General features: G+C 39.8%; 1 protein-coding gene across 3 annotated transcripts in view; it reads right to left on the bottom strand.

Moving 5' to 3' along the window:
* The window catches only part of adarb1b (adenosine deaminase RNA specific B1b), a 126,078-nt gene extending 114,169 nt beyond the window's left edge, over window positions 1–11,909 (bottom strand). For all 3 annotated transcript variants that reach the window (XM_072397854.1, XM_072397856.1, XM_072397855.1), the window contains exon 1: window positions 11,748–11,909. The gene's annotated coding sequence lies outside the window, so the exon portion shown is untranslated. The remainder of the gene's footprint in view (window positions 1–11,747) is intronic.
* Between the last annotated feature and the right edge of the window lie 975 nt (window positions 11,910–12,884).

Here is a 12,884-nt window from a genome sequence, read left to right as displayed (position 1 = left end):
CGTCTTCCACCAAGTGTAGATCATTCCATATTATGCAGTCACAAGCGTGCTGCAGTTTTAATTTGAATAATTGCTACAACCTGCAGCTTCCTGTTTGCCAAACTTTGGTCGTGGAGCAGCACTGATGTGGCACCCCTGAGCAAAGTACAGAATGACATGCAAGCCAGAGCCATGCACAAATCCTGCACCCTCGTGGCAGCATCCTTCACAAAACTGCACTACGTTGTCATTTGGTGAAGTATGCTCCCGCACAAAGTGTGTGTGTTTGGCCAAGTTTGGTGGTTTGATGGCTCCAGGGTGAACTTGTGGCATTAAAACAAAACAAAAAAAAAAAACAGGTCTGCTAAATAGAAATCAGAAAAAGGCATGTTTCTATTACCTGCTTTGAAGTCATTAATATTGTCTACATATTGTCATTAGAGTGTTGTCCAAATCGCTGTAGTGACAACAACTACTGAGGTGGAAATCCACAAGAGAAAAAGTGGTGACTGGTATTTCATCATTTCTCAGAAGAATGGAAACAGCTGGTGAGTCAAGTAATTTTAGTCTTTGCCAAGAAAGACAAGATATAAAAAGTTGTTTTCATTATCTCAAATGCAAATCAAATCCTCTCAAAAAAAACTGTAGAAACTTCCCTCCTCGGACAAATCTGCATTATTGCAAGCAGCACAGAGATAGAGCAGATACAGAAATAGCAATAAATACTCAAAAATACTAAAGAAAAAAACTTTCAAGATACACATGACTATAATTTGTGTATAGAATTTAATTTAAATATACAGCAGTTGAAGTGACAGCAAAAAAATACACACTGGAATTTCCATGGTTTTTACCTCTGACATTAACCATTTCTTATTCACATTTTCTCCAAACAAATCAAAAATGGCAGCGAACAACCAGCTGGTGCAGGTTTTTTAACCCAGAATTAATAAATACACATTTATCTTTTGTCATTAAGAGAAAGTCTGTTCTGAGAACTACCTCTAAGAGACCACACTCTTAGTCTGATTTTCAGCTGATCCACATTAGGGATGTAACAGTTACCGGCATTACGCTAAAGCGCGGTGAAATTGTACGCGATAAAGATTACTGTTTATGTTTGAATTAATCTCATTATATCTCGTTGGATTATCGGGCTATATAATAACAGCCTCATCCAAGTCTCCCAAACTTGGAGCAGTATCTATCCTCCTAAAATGCAACGACGTTTTCGTTTTGAGACACTTAGCAGCTACTAGCTAGCCGTGTTAGCAGCTGTGTTGCTAAGTGTCTCCAAATTAAATGGAACCGAAGGCAGTCTACTGTCTGCTCCACTGACTGGAGCCGACACAAAATAAAATAATGTAAACATGTTCATTAATGTTAGGAAGAACATACGGTGATATTTATAACAGCGAGTTAAAAACGTGAGTTGACATTGAGACCTTAAGTATGGTAGGGCTGTAAAGTCCGAGTCAACTGCTCGACTAATTGGTCGATACGTTCCAACCCACTAGAGACGGGCAGATTCAAGAGCGTCCACGTTATTCAACGTCCGGTGGTTTGCCGAATATTTATTTTTATTTTGAGCGTTTCATTTACAGTGAGTCCTCCTCTACCATCCATGTCAAAGACATCAGCAGTGTGGCAGAATTTTAACAAAATAGATGGTGGGAAGAAAGTTGAATGCAAAATTTGCAAACAACAGTTTGCATATCACAGCTCGACTACAAACATGGTGTATCGTCTAAAAACTGTAATATTTCAATATTATAGGTTATTGAGATCATATTAAACCTATTTCAATATTTTAGTCAAATGATCGTTTATTCGTTTTATGACCGCAGGCGCACCCGCCCGCAACAATGGCAGCATCCCTCAGATACAAACAGACCACGCTGGATATTAAGCCTCCTCTATAATCCAAACATAATGCAGTACTGCACAGCTTTGTTACGTTTGCACTTGTCTTGATCTGGGATGTTTAATAAAGATCATTTTTGTGTTTAACGGCCTTCTTATGCTGATATCAGTGTATTTTCAACAATCATGGGCTATTATATTGCATAGATTAACGTGATGCAAAACGCTGTCAGAGCCGTCACACTTGAGTTTGTTCTCCGCCTCCCGATTAGTCGATTTTTAGTCGAAATTTCAGGGTTTCAGTCGACCAAGAATTTCTTTGGTTGATTACAGCCCTTAAGTATGGTATTAACGGCAAACATTCATTTGTTACCACCCTTACATTAAGTAAGACGACATCTGAGAAGCTGACCGACACAATGGATAGCCCGGGACCAATTAATTAATTAATTAATATTAGGACACGGGCATCGCAGAGGTTTTGAAAATGGCAACTTTCGATGCATTCTACAAGAGGAACAGTGATTACTAAAATACTAAAAAAAAAAAAAACAAGTGGGAACTTATGTCATTTGCTTTAACCGTAATGAAAACAGAAGAGCGTCACTTTGCAGAGCCGTGTGCTCAAAAAAGTTCCATTCACCTATTCTGGATTTACAAAGAGAAAGAGCAATGATTACGTTGCCAAATTGCTCAGAATTTTGGATTTTCTAAAAATCTTTTGGATTTCTCATGAATATTTTTTTCATGAATGACAAATCCATTTGTTATCAAAAAATAAATGTTATATCCTCTTCTTGTCATTTATCTTTCTGTTCTAACAACAATACACAGAAAATGTGAATTTTTCAGTCATATTTAAGAATGGGATTAATCTAAATTAATTCACAGCAACCCTGTGATTAATTAGATTGAAAAATTTAATCGTTTGACAGCCCCACAAATTACAAAATAAACTCCTTCTGTGCCAGTTGTTTGCCCCTTTAATGTGAAAGTTTCGTTTTGATAAGATTTTGGCTTCAAATGTTTTAGTATGATAAAAGAATCACAACATTTCATGAAATCATTTCAATGTATGTGTTTTCTCTGACATTTGTACAGCAATTAAGAATACAGCGATAATATCGTTAACCGTGATAATTTGGTCACTGTAATCGAGATATTAAGTTTCCCATATCGTTACATCCCTAATCCATATAAACTGACTACGTTTAGGATTGCAGGGTGAAAGGCATCTTACCATTCAGGGTTTTAGGTTTGTTCTTCTACAATGCAAAGTGCACTTAATGTAGAATGTCTCACAGCTACAGGAAGAAATAAGCGGCGCTGATAAACTTTAAATCGGGTGTTTTTAAATCACAAAGTAAATATTAAAGCTTGAAAAAAGTGGTTTTGACACTCTTTTTGACACAAAACTTTTTATTTTCTCTTATACTGCCAATACCATTGTATTAGATGCTAATTTCAGCTTCAGCCAACAACAGAACGATGAGGCGCTTAGCCTTGAAGCTTTGTTCAAATCATCATTATATCTGTGCAGTGTACCATAGATAAATTCATACCCCCAACTCTTTGCTTACCAGTGGCTGTGTGAAACATTTCAGTTCAATTCAAATTAATAACAGCAACCAGAACTGTCAAACAAATCCATCTTTGCTAATATAAAACATTATATACCACCCAGTTACTATTTCCAACAGTTTGTCGACACGGTTGCTGTTTGCTTGCAATTACTAACAGTAGCCCTACGCAACGATTATGTGCTACAAGTTTGTTGTAGACAGACTGATTTATTGATTTAAAACTCCTCTCGTGTAAAAAAAAGTCATCAAAAATCAATTTCAGTTCTAATTTGAACCAGATGGACAGCATTTCTGACAGCTGCAGCGAAATGTGAGACAGCGAGGTAATATGTGGCCCTGTTACTTTGAGGTAAAGATGTGAAACAGACTTTCTGTTTACAGCACAGCACGCAAAAAGTACTTTTCTGATTCTGCTTTTAAAGCTGGTTAGGACAGACAAAGCACTTTACAAAACCTTTTTTAATCATTGGTGCAGATATTTCTGGGTACCACAGCGCATTGCAACACTATGGACACAGCTACAGTGACGCCAACAACTAGTCGAATGAGTGATGCTTGAAACCTCAATGGACAAAACTATCTCCAATACCTAATATCGACATAATTATGGAATGTTTTCAGAAGGACCACACCAACCAAAGAGAGTCAATTTAGCTAACGACACCATTAGGACTTTGACGATGCAGTCTGAATAGGAGGCCCTTGAGGCCGGGGTATTGCATGTCTGCATGGAGCTTGGCAGCTAACATCACGGTACCATGCATTATGATTTGGCATCTTTCATACTGTGGCCATGAACCGCATCCAAGAAACCGAATACAACTGCTCTACATAGGCACACACTGCTCGTACGAGGAGAGACCAACTCTGACCAGATGCAAGTCAGAGGGGTGGAGTCCTCTTAAAATACTGACAGAAAAATGATTATATGACCCAGAAGCCTTTTCTGCACAGGTTTTTACCCATCTTAAGAGAGGTGTAAGAAACTACAAAGCAGCAAAAGCTGAAAGTTTGTCAGCACTGATGTCATCTCATGTTTGTATCGATGCCAACGCAGTGTCAAAAGCTTTTAAACTTTATAGAAATACAATTCTATACGATTCAAATACAAACAGCAATGAAAACCCAGAGAGCAAGATAGCTACGAACTGACATGCTGGGAAACCACATGTCTAGCTTTACATCGTACGCACGCCTGGTTCTGCCTGCAGGTAGTAAACTACAGAACAGGAAAAGTCCAAGACTGTATATCTGAAGATCACAATCACTGAACTACTGCATTAACTTTTTTGTGTAATCCTGCAAAAAACATGACAAACAAACTAAATGAACCACATAACCTCTTTTTTTTGCTACTTCGTTGATCATGTGACCAGACAATACAGAACATCTTTACTACATCCTGTCGAGCTCGAGAGGCAACAAAAATATCATTCTTTGAGTCGGGTAACCACACCGAAGGCCTCACCCTACTTCACCTGGCATCCATCAGCCACTGTGGCGTGATGTCAAATTGCCAGCGTCACACTTCATGTTTGATTCCAGTGGTCACATTCGTTTACTGTACACAGTGTGAGAGAACAAAAACACATGTAGTCTCCCTCACTGTGAGAAACTGCACAAATTCACACACATGCATAGAATAGCAGTCAAAGGTTTTGACATGCCATCCCTGCTCATTGTTCACATATTGACTCGTAATGTGAGATCATTTTGAAAGGAGAGGGTACCTCCAGAGCAGTCAAAAGTAGGGGTATGGAAAACAATCAAATGTATTATACATCAACATGCAGATGTGAAAGATTCAGAATCATTACATATTAAAAACATTAAAACACTTTTTTATATGCTAAATTACAATGAAAGGTTGACCAAACATAAACGGAGAAACGTGAAAAAGTGAAGTGCCTAAAGAGTCTACAGCATCAACAAGATGATTGAGCGAGAAACCCAACTGGCACTCTGCACTGAGTTAGCATTCGGTCAAATCCAGTCAAAGAAAAATGAAAAACAACCGGCTGTGTTTGCTGCTAACAAGAAGACCATCGAGCATCCAAGCTTGATCCCAACAGTGAAAGGTCGAAGCACATCACAAGCTCCAAAGCAGAGCAGCGCACGAGTGATTATACTGCTTACTGCACCGAAGAAGAGGATGCTGCTTAGAACTGGATCTTTTTTTTTGTTTGAGATTCAGAATATTTTGACTGCATTCATTGGCAAGTTTGCTGCTCCAGGCACATTCTTTCTTTAACTGCTGGTTCTTTTTCAGTCCTTGGAAATACGCCGCCTTCCCGTCCACTTGCCAAGTCTCTGTTTTTTTAGTTAATAAGATTATATAGAAGCAACTTAATCCTGCCCTGTTACAAATACTTTATTATGAAAGCACCAAGTGGAGACACAGTGTGGGGGAAAAAAAAAACCTGTATAGAAAAATGTAGGATGTTGGTTTAGTCGTGTTGGGACAAATAGAACTATTCGAGCAGACAAAGGCTGAAGCGAATCTGAGTGGAAATGAAATGTAATCAGAAAACAGCAACATTGCCATCAGACATGAGATGTAGTGCAGAGTAATGTGTGTGTGTGTGTGTGTCAGTGACGAGTATGTTGGAAAGACACAAAGTGAGGATGCAGTTGTGCTTCCTGTCAAAATGGATTCAGATTACCAGTCAACCATGAACATAACCGGTGTTGAGTGTGAGCAGCTAAAGCAACATTTCACCTTCATTCTTCTGTTTCAACAGAAAGCCATCTGTAAACTTATTAAGGTAACAGGACAATAAAGAGAAGCAATTACTGCTAATTACTGGATGCTAATTAGTTCCATTTGATCTAAATTACCTCTTAATCAAGTCTATTAAGCAGATCTTGGATAAGAAATTATTACTTAAAGTGGTTCCTGCAAAACATGCATTTTATTAATTTATGCTTAACTGCATTTGATTTTCACCTTCAGAATTAAGTCGATATATTGAGACAGAACAGAGAAAATCCCATTCTCTGTGCTTTGGAGTAGAGCTGCACGACGACAGCCAAAATGATTTTCACAGCTATGTTGATCAACAATTATATCCCAAATATTCATGAACTTTCATGGATTCTGATCGAGGCAAAACAGAAACAAATCTGACAACAGTCACCTCCCCTGCCGTCTTTCTCGATGCGTTTGATTACACATAAGCCAGCATCCGATTTAAAATGTGGACCAGGAGGGAAGCGCGAGTTCAGCCGAGGCTACAGCAGGTCAGCTCAGTCAGTGTCAGTTTATTTCCTGTAAACTCTTTGTACATGTTTCACAGCAGTTCTGTAAAATTGCCACCTTCATATATGATTGTAGTGTTGAGAAATAAAAGAAATCATAAAACGGGTCACATCAGTAACATCTGCAGCATGACATGTTGGTAGAAAAGTGAGAGCTCAGCAGTGTCTCTGTTCACATTCTGTTTTATGGATTCATTAATGGGCAACATGTACGTTTGCTGAAAAATAACTCTTCTAATGGAGCATTCTCTTAAACTGAAACTAGCTGTGTGCCATCAAAATGAAAACAGTAAATTTGACAGGTATAAATAAATTCTAAAACTTTTGTCTGATTTCAGGAGCGCATTCTTTTGATGGAGGAGCATTTTCAGTCTTTCAGTATATTCAAGTAGTCAGCTCACATCCAGTAATGCTGTTTAATGTTATACAACCTGATTTTTAAAAGGCCTTCTTTATGCCATACCAGTGGGAAATTGTAATTTCCCATTTGTCACTGAATGCACCATCAGCAGCACAATCATTACTGAAACTAGAACTTTTAACGTTTGTGAAAAATAGCCCTTAAAAAGCAGGAGTTTTTAATGCTGGCCTGTGAAAGCTTAAAGAAAGCACCAACAGCAAAGCCTTTAATGGAGCTGATGTGTGACAGAAGAATTACAGAGAGTCGTTTTGTCATATGTTCTAAATGGGTTTTAAGGGTTATTGAGCACTATCGATCTCTAAAGACGCAGACCCTGCGGAGGGGACGGGCAGAGAGGAGTTGAGTGGGTCACCCCCTGCCAAAAAACAGGTCAATGACAATATTGGTGGAAATCAAGGTGGAAAACGTTTTGGAAAACATTTTGTAATGTTGCTCTTAGATATTTGATCAAAACATTTCATTAAGACTTCAGGCAAATGTCAACATGTACAAAAATAGGTGCATAATACTTCTAGTTTAAAGAAAAGTTCTCACCAGAAACAGCACTCCCACTGCAGGACGCAAAGTAGGCCAAACTATTCCAAACAGAAAAAACACGATTTGCTTCTCAGTTTTCAGGATTAATCTCTGAGAGAAGTCTGACTAAATCTAAATTACTTGGCGCTTGGTTTCACAGAGAGATTTTTTTAAACCTTAATTAGAAAACATAGTGTTTGCTGCTGTTGTGCGTTATAAAGCCTCAAGATGACAGAAGCAGCTCAAAAAAGAAGGGCCAGGATGGTATGGATGCTGCGAAGTGTCACATGGGACAGAGGGGCTGACAACACCATGGCGTAGCCCCTTACTTAACTGAGACGGATACAGACAGGATGCTTGGTGTTTTCCAGGAAAAGTGCACAGGATGAATAATACCACAGAAGTGCAGTGAGCTCAAAATGCTTTTCAACTAAAAATAAGTGAAACAATGTTCATTCACGATGAGGAAACCCCTTTGTAATGAGAGCACTGCTATCAGGAGAAGCATTTATCTCCCTGCAGACAGGCAGCCTCTTTTCCTTTCCACTCCTGTTGAAGAGATATCAGAGAATCACTCTCACACTTAAGGAAAACAAGATTAATTCAACTTTTTCACACTCGTCTTACCATACGGCTAGGTTCTGATGCGTTTATGCAGTTCTAGAAACCTTTCTGAAAACGATCTGCAGGGGTGCAAAAAGGTTTCCAGATAGTGGGAAGCCAGAGAGATTTTATTCCAGCCAAATATTTCACTTACAAACAGCTCTTAGAAAGCCAAGCAGGTACTCTTCACCAAAGGGACTGTTTGTGGCAACCACGTAAACCCCAAATGAACTTCTAATGACACGGAGAAAGTAAAGTACATGACCATAATGTCCTACCATGCTCTTCTTAGGAACAACTGACACCGAGTCCCTGTCCTTTAATTCAAGTATATTTCCTCATCAGCCCTCGTGAGCTTGAAAAACCAGAGGAAAAGCTTTTTACAGGGCCTTATTATCCCCCACGATGAGGAATGGTGCATTCATCAGGGTTTATGCAACTGTGCCCACAGGGCAGAGAGCATATGGATCGATGACAGAGGCTGCCATGTGCACTTGGCGCGCTGTGAAGGTGACCAGCACCCTCACTGTTCCCTCTGGCTTTGAAATACAGAGGCACAAACGAAGACCGACAATTCACTAGCACAAGAAGCAGCAGCCTCTCTTCTGCGACATGGGTCCACTTACGCAGAGCAGCCCAGCATCTCAGCTTCACGTAACAGAACTGAGTGAACTTTGCTCGCTGGCGCTCTTACACAGCAGTGCATTTGGCACAGATCACTCAGTGGATGATCCAAGCCGTTTCTTCCTCCTTTAACTTGTCACCTAAGTAGGAGCAGCAGCAGTTTGGTGAAATATAGAGCAAAGTCTTGTGTAGTCAGCCCTTCCACTCGGCTCTGATCGGTGTTTGCACTTTTTGGCTTTAGCTGACTATAGCAACTAGGTTTTGCAAAAACCTCAATTACTCACTTTAACTCAGGAAATGAGCATTTTTTCTTCTTCTGCATTGCTGATCTGTGAAATAATCCAAGTTACGGTAGATTGTTTCCAGCTTTGAGTCACTCAAGACAAATCATTCAAACATCTACCAGGTAGGGTCACCTTATAAATACAACCTCCAGGTTCACTTAATAAGGGTGTGTTGGGAGTAGAATAAGGAAAAACTAAATAAAAATAATGCTGCAATATTAAATTCAAACCAGTAGGCGGTGATAATGTCAACTTCAACGAAAAGCGAGAAGATTCTTTTTTGGAAAAAACGTCCAAAGGAAAACAGCAGAAACCGAGAGACAAAAGCAACGAGTTTGTGTGGACAGATGATGGATGGAGCCCAGTTGTTGCTCAATGTGGCTGCACAGCACAACGTTTCTTTTAAACGATCTATCTCTGGAAAACGTCTTTAAATCTCTAACAAAATGTGAGCACCTGGATGAGACGAAAAAGTTTGTTTTGCATTTTCAAAATGTTTTAACGCTTTTATTCCTCCGCTGACGTGCTGCACACCTCTCCAGGCTCCCACACTGAGGGTGTTTTAATGCTGCTAGCCCCACGCTGTTGCTGTGGGATCTTTGAATAAGGTTTAGAAAGACAACCAGCCTGTAATCAGTGAAGGCTTAAGATGTGCATTTCAGATTCTAAAACGTTCTGAGGAACACAGACCGGTTTGCAGAGTCCAGGTCAGTTACTTCCAGGACCACCACAAATGTCTTGGCTCACATCATCTGTTTAAAGCAGCATATTTATTCAAATGCAAAGCTGCTGAGCAACGCTACCAAATTAACAGCAAATTCTGAACAAGCACAAAAAACAACCGTCGTGACTGAAGACCTTACAGCAGAGTGGACAAAAACTGCTGAGATGCTCACTTTTCAACTGAAGTATGTCGTACCATTGCTCTATTTTTCCTCCAGGAAGCCTTGCTTTAAAAAGTATTGACTGCTGTTGATAGTGAAGAAAAGCCAGATTTACTGCAGATGCTGCTGTACATCTGTCTCACATACATCCTTATAAAGTGCACATGTGTATGCTCGGCCTACATATGACACACCTTATATAATATCATTTTAAGAAATGTTGCTTTGGTTTAAATGTGCATTTGTGCATCACATAATCAGAGGTTTGACTTTTTCCTGCAGAAAGAGCACAACTGCTGGCTTCACGCCTATATGATATCAAACTCTGGACCTCTTATTTCATCTAACGTGGGATTTTACATTTCTCATTTGGAAGGACATGTACTGCTTCAGAGTGGTCCTAAACCAACTTCATTTTATCTATCAGCGTCTGTATTATAAGCAGTAAGCCTTCACGCTTAACCCTGCCTTTATAAACTAAACCTTTATAAATATAAACGGCTATAAACTGTATATCCACACGACCGTGCTTTCCAGTTTACTTCGGATGTCTTTGCACACAGACACTAAAATCACTGCTCTGGATGCTTCGGAACTGCTTTCAAATCTAGCATAATTTTTTAAATTGAGATTCAATTGATTTGATTTGATTTTGGATGCAGATTCTGGAGGATGCGATTCGATTCAACATCAAATCGTGACCTTCTGAAATAGAATCAGAATGAATCCCGCTCTACTAAAAAATTCACAAAATTCAATCTATTATCTATTTCTGGAGCCGTTTTTATTCAGGGTGGTGGTAACCTGTGTTTCCCAGACAGCTGCTGCCGTTGCATGTGTGAGAGACTGAACTCTGAAAATACTTTCAACAGAACAAAAACAGAATATTCTTAGTATCCATCTCGCTCTGATTAAGATTGAATGATAACAATGAGGAGCATAAACATCCAACCACATGGATGAGTTGAGCAGCATAGCTGAAAAGTGGCTTCCACCTTCCTGGGAGGTGAGGAACGGATCAGGAATTCCAGGTAACATACCAGAGAAACATGTCCACAGGATTTCACTGAACGCAACCAGCGGCTTTTCCCACATTTTGGCAGAGCTTCCCGGTGAAAAGTGGGAAAATTCACTGTCCTACTTCACATACTAATCCTGTATATCATTTCGATCAAATAACGCTGGAATCAGACTAATGTCAGCGGCTTTTTACTAACCCAGTTATTACACCGTCAGACGTGCTGTGCCGCTACGTGACAACAGTCTGAAAATAGGCACTTTCACCCCGCACTGCACTGTGTGCGCGCTGCTTGCCTCTCCGTGTCCTCGCCAAGAAACAAGAGAAAAACGTGCGTGGAAAGGCAGAAGCGGTTTTGAGCGCAGACATCACAGCGCACACTGCGGCAGCTAGCACTGCTTTAATGTTACCATGCCGCTGTTAATTGGACACGATGCGGTCTCCTGAGTGGACCTTCACAAGCGCCGCTGACAGGGAATAATAACAGCCACAAATCCTACAGCAGCCTCGCACACAAGCAGGCTATTTTTCACAAGGCTTTGGTAAACAGCACTACATATTTTGGTTAACCATTCATGGTATTTTGGCCGGTCCTGACGTCTGCGCTGATCTGGAGGATTACCAGCCTAATATTATATAAACACAACCGGAACGCAAATCACATTAGCATGTCATCCACTGCAGCCCCAAAATAACACAGAAAAGGCTACTCACGTCGGGCGGCTTTCAGGAGATAATGAATTCTTCTCCGCTGTTTCAGATCATAGGCAAATGTCCGTTTTCCTCCGTGTCGTCGCTGGTGTTGAAGAAAGACGAACACGGACTGAGAGCGGTTGTATGGTCGCATGCACTGCAGTGTTCACAGCCTGCTGTCGGCCCCCTTCTTCTGCTTCATCTTTTTCCACGATAGGGTGAAGGAAATGCTGCGTTACTGCCGCCGTGTGGTGCGGAGCCGCTGTTGTCCCTTTCAAACAAAACGTCGCTCGCGCGAAGTTTTCAAAAATAGAATAGAAGACATGTAAATATGGAGAAAAAAAATTTAAACAATAATCAAAAGTAAAAGTAAAATACGAGGGGATTAAAAACATTATTTTAAAAAAAAGAAAATCACCAACATTGGTTTTATGTGAGGACTCACTGAGACGACAACAACGTAATTATGTACAAAATTAAAACACACCAAACTTTAACGAAAAAACTCATGGTTCGTAGGTTTTATGTGTTGGTTTCTGCCTTCTGATTCTGTCTTTGTCCCTTCTCTGGTTTAGTTATTTCCATGGGTGCAGATCCCGGGGGATGTTCAGATATGTTTTTGAAAAACATGAACTGCCCCCCCCCCAAAAAAAAAAATACCCTAAATTATTCAAAATTGAACAAATGTATTTTCAGACTTCACATTCTTCACAATTTAGATTAACATCTAAGAAGAAATGATTGAAATGTTGGAACAAATAATGTTTGACAAATATATTTCCGTATTGAGCTGAAAAGGGACGAACTTTGTCCCATAATACTGTGAGAGTCAAAAATAGTCAGTAAAATACAAGTACTTTTTCAATGATATGGATTTATGGTGGCATGGCATGAGTTGCATACGGGCAAAAAAAATCCTGACATCGGCTCTGCACCCCTGGTTATTCCTCAGTACCTTGGTTTAATCTTTGCTCTGCGTTCATGCGAGGTGTTGAGCTTTGGCACTGAGCTTTACTCCTGCTATTCTACTTTAGTCCTCTATTAGATTCTATTCTTCTGTTCCTTGTCTTATCCCTTGGATGTTCTAGGCTGTCTTGTTTTTGTTCTTTGGTCCTATTCCCACCTGTTTTTGTTATTCATTCACCTGTTGTTACTCAA

This window comes from Leuresthes tenuis, unplaced genomic scaffold (assembly GCF_036924035.1).
Source record: "Leuresthes tenuis unplaced genomic scaffold, fLeuTen1.0.hap1 SCAF_12, whole genome shotgun sequence".
Taxonomy (NCBI): Eukaryota; Metazoa; Chordata; class Actinopteri; order Atheriniformes; family Atherinopsidae; genus Leuresthes; species Leuresthes tenuis.
This window is presented reverse-complemented; position numbering and strand designations above follow the sequence as displayed.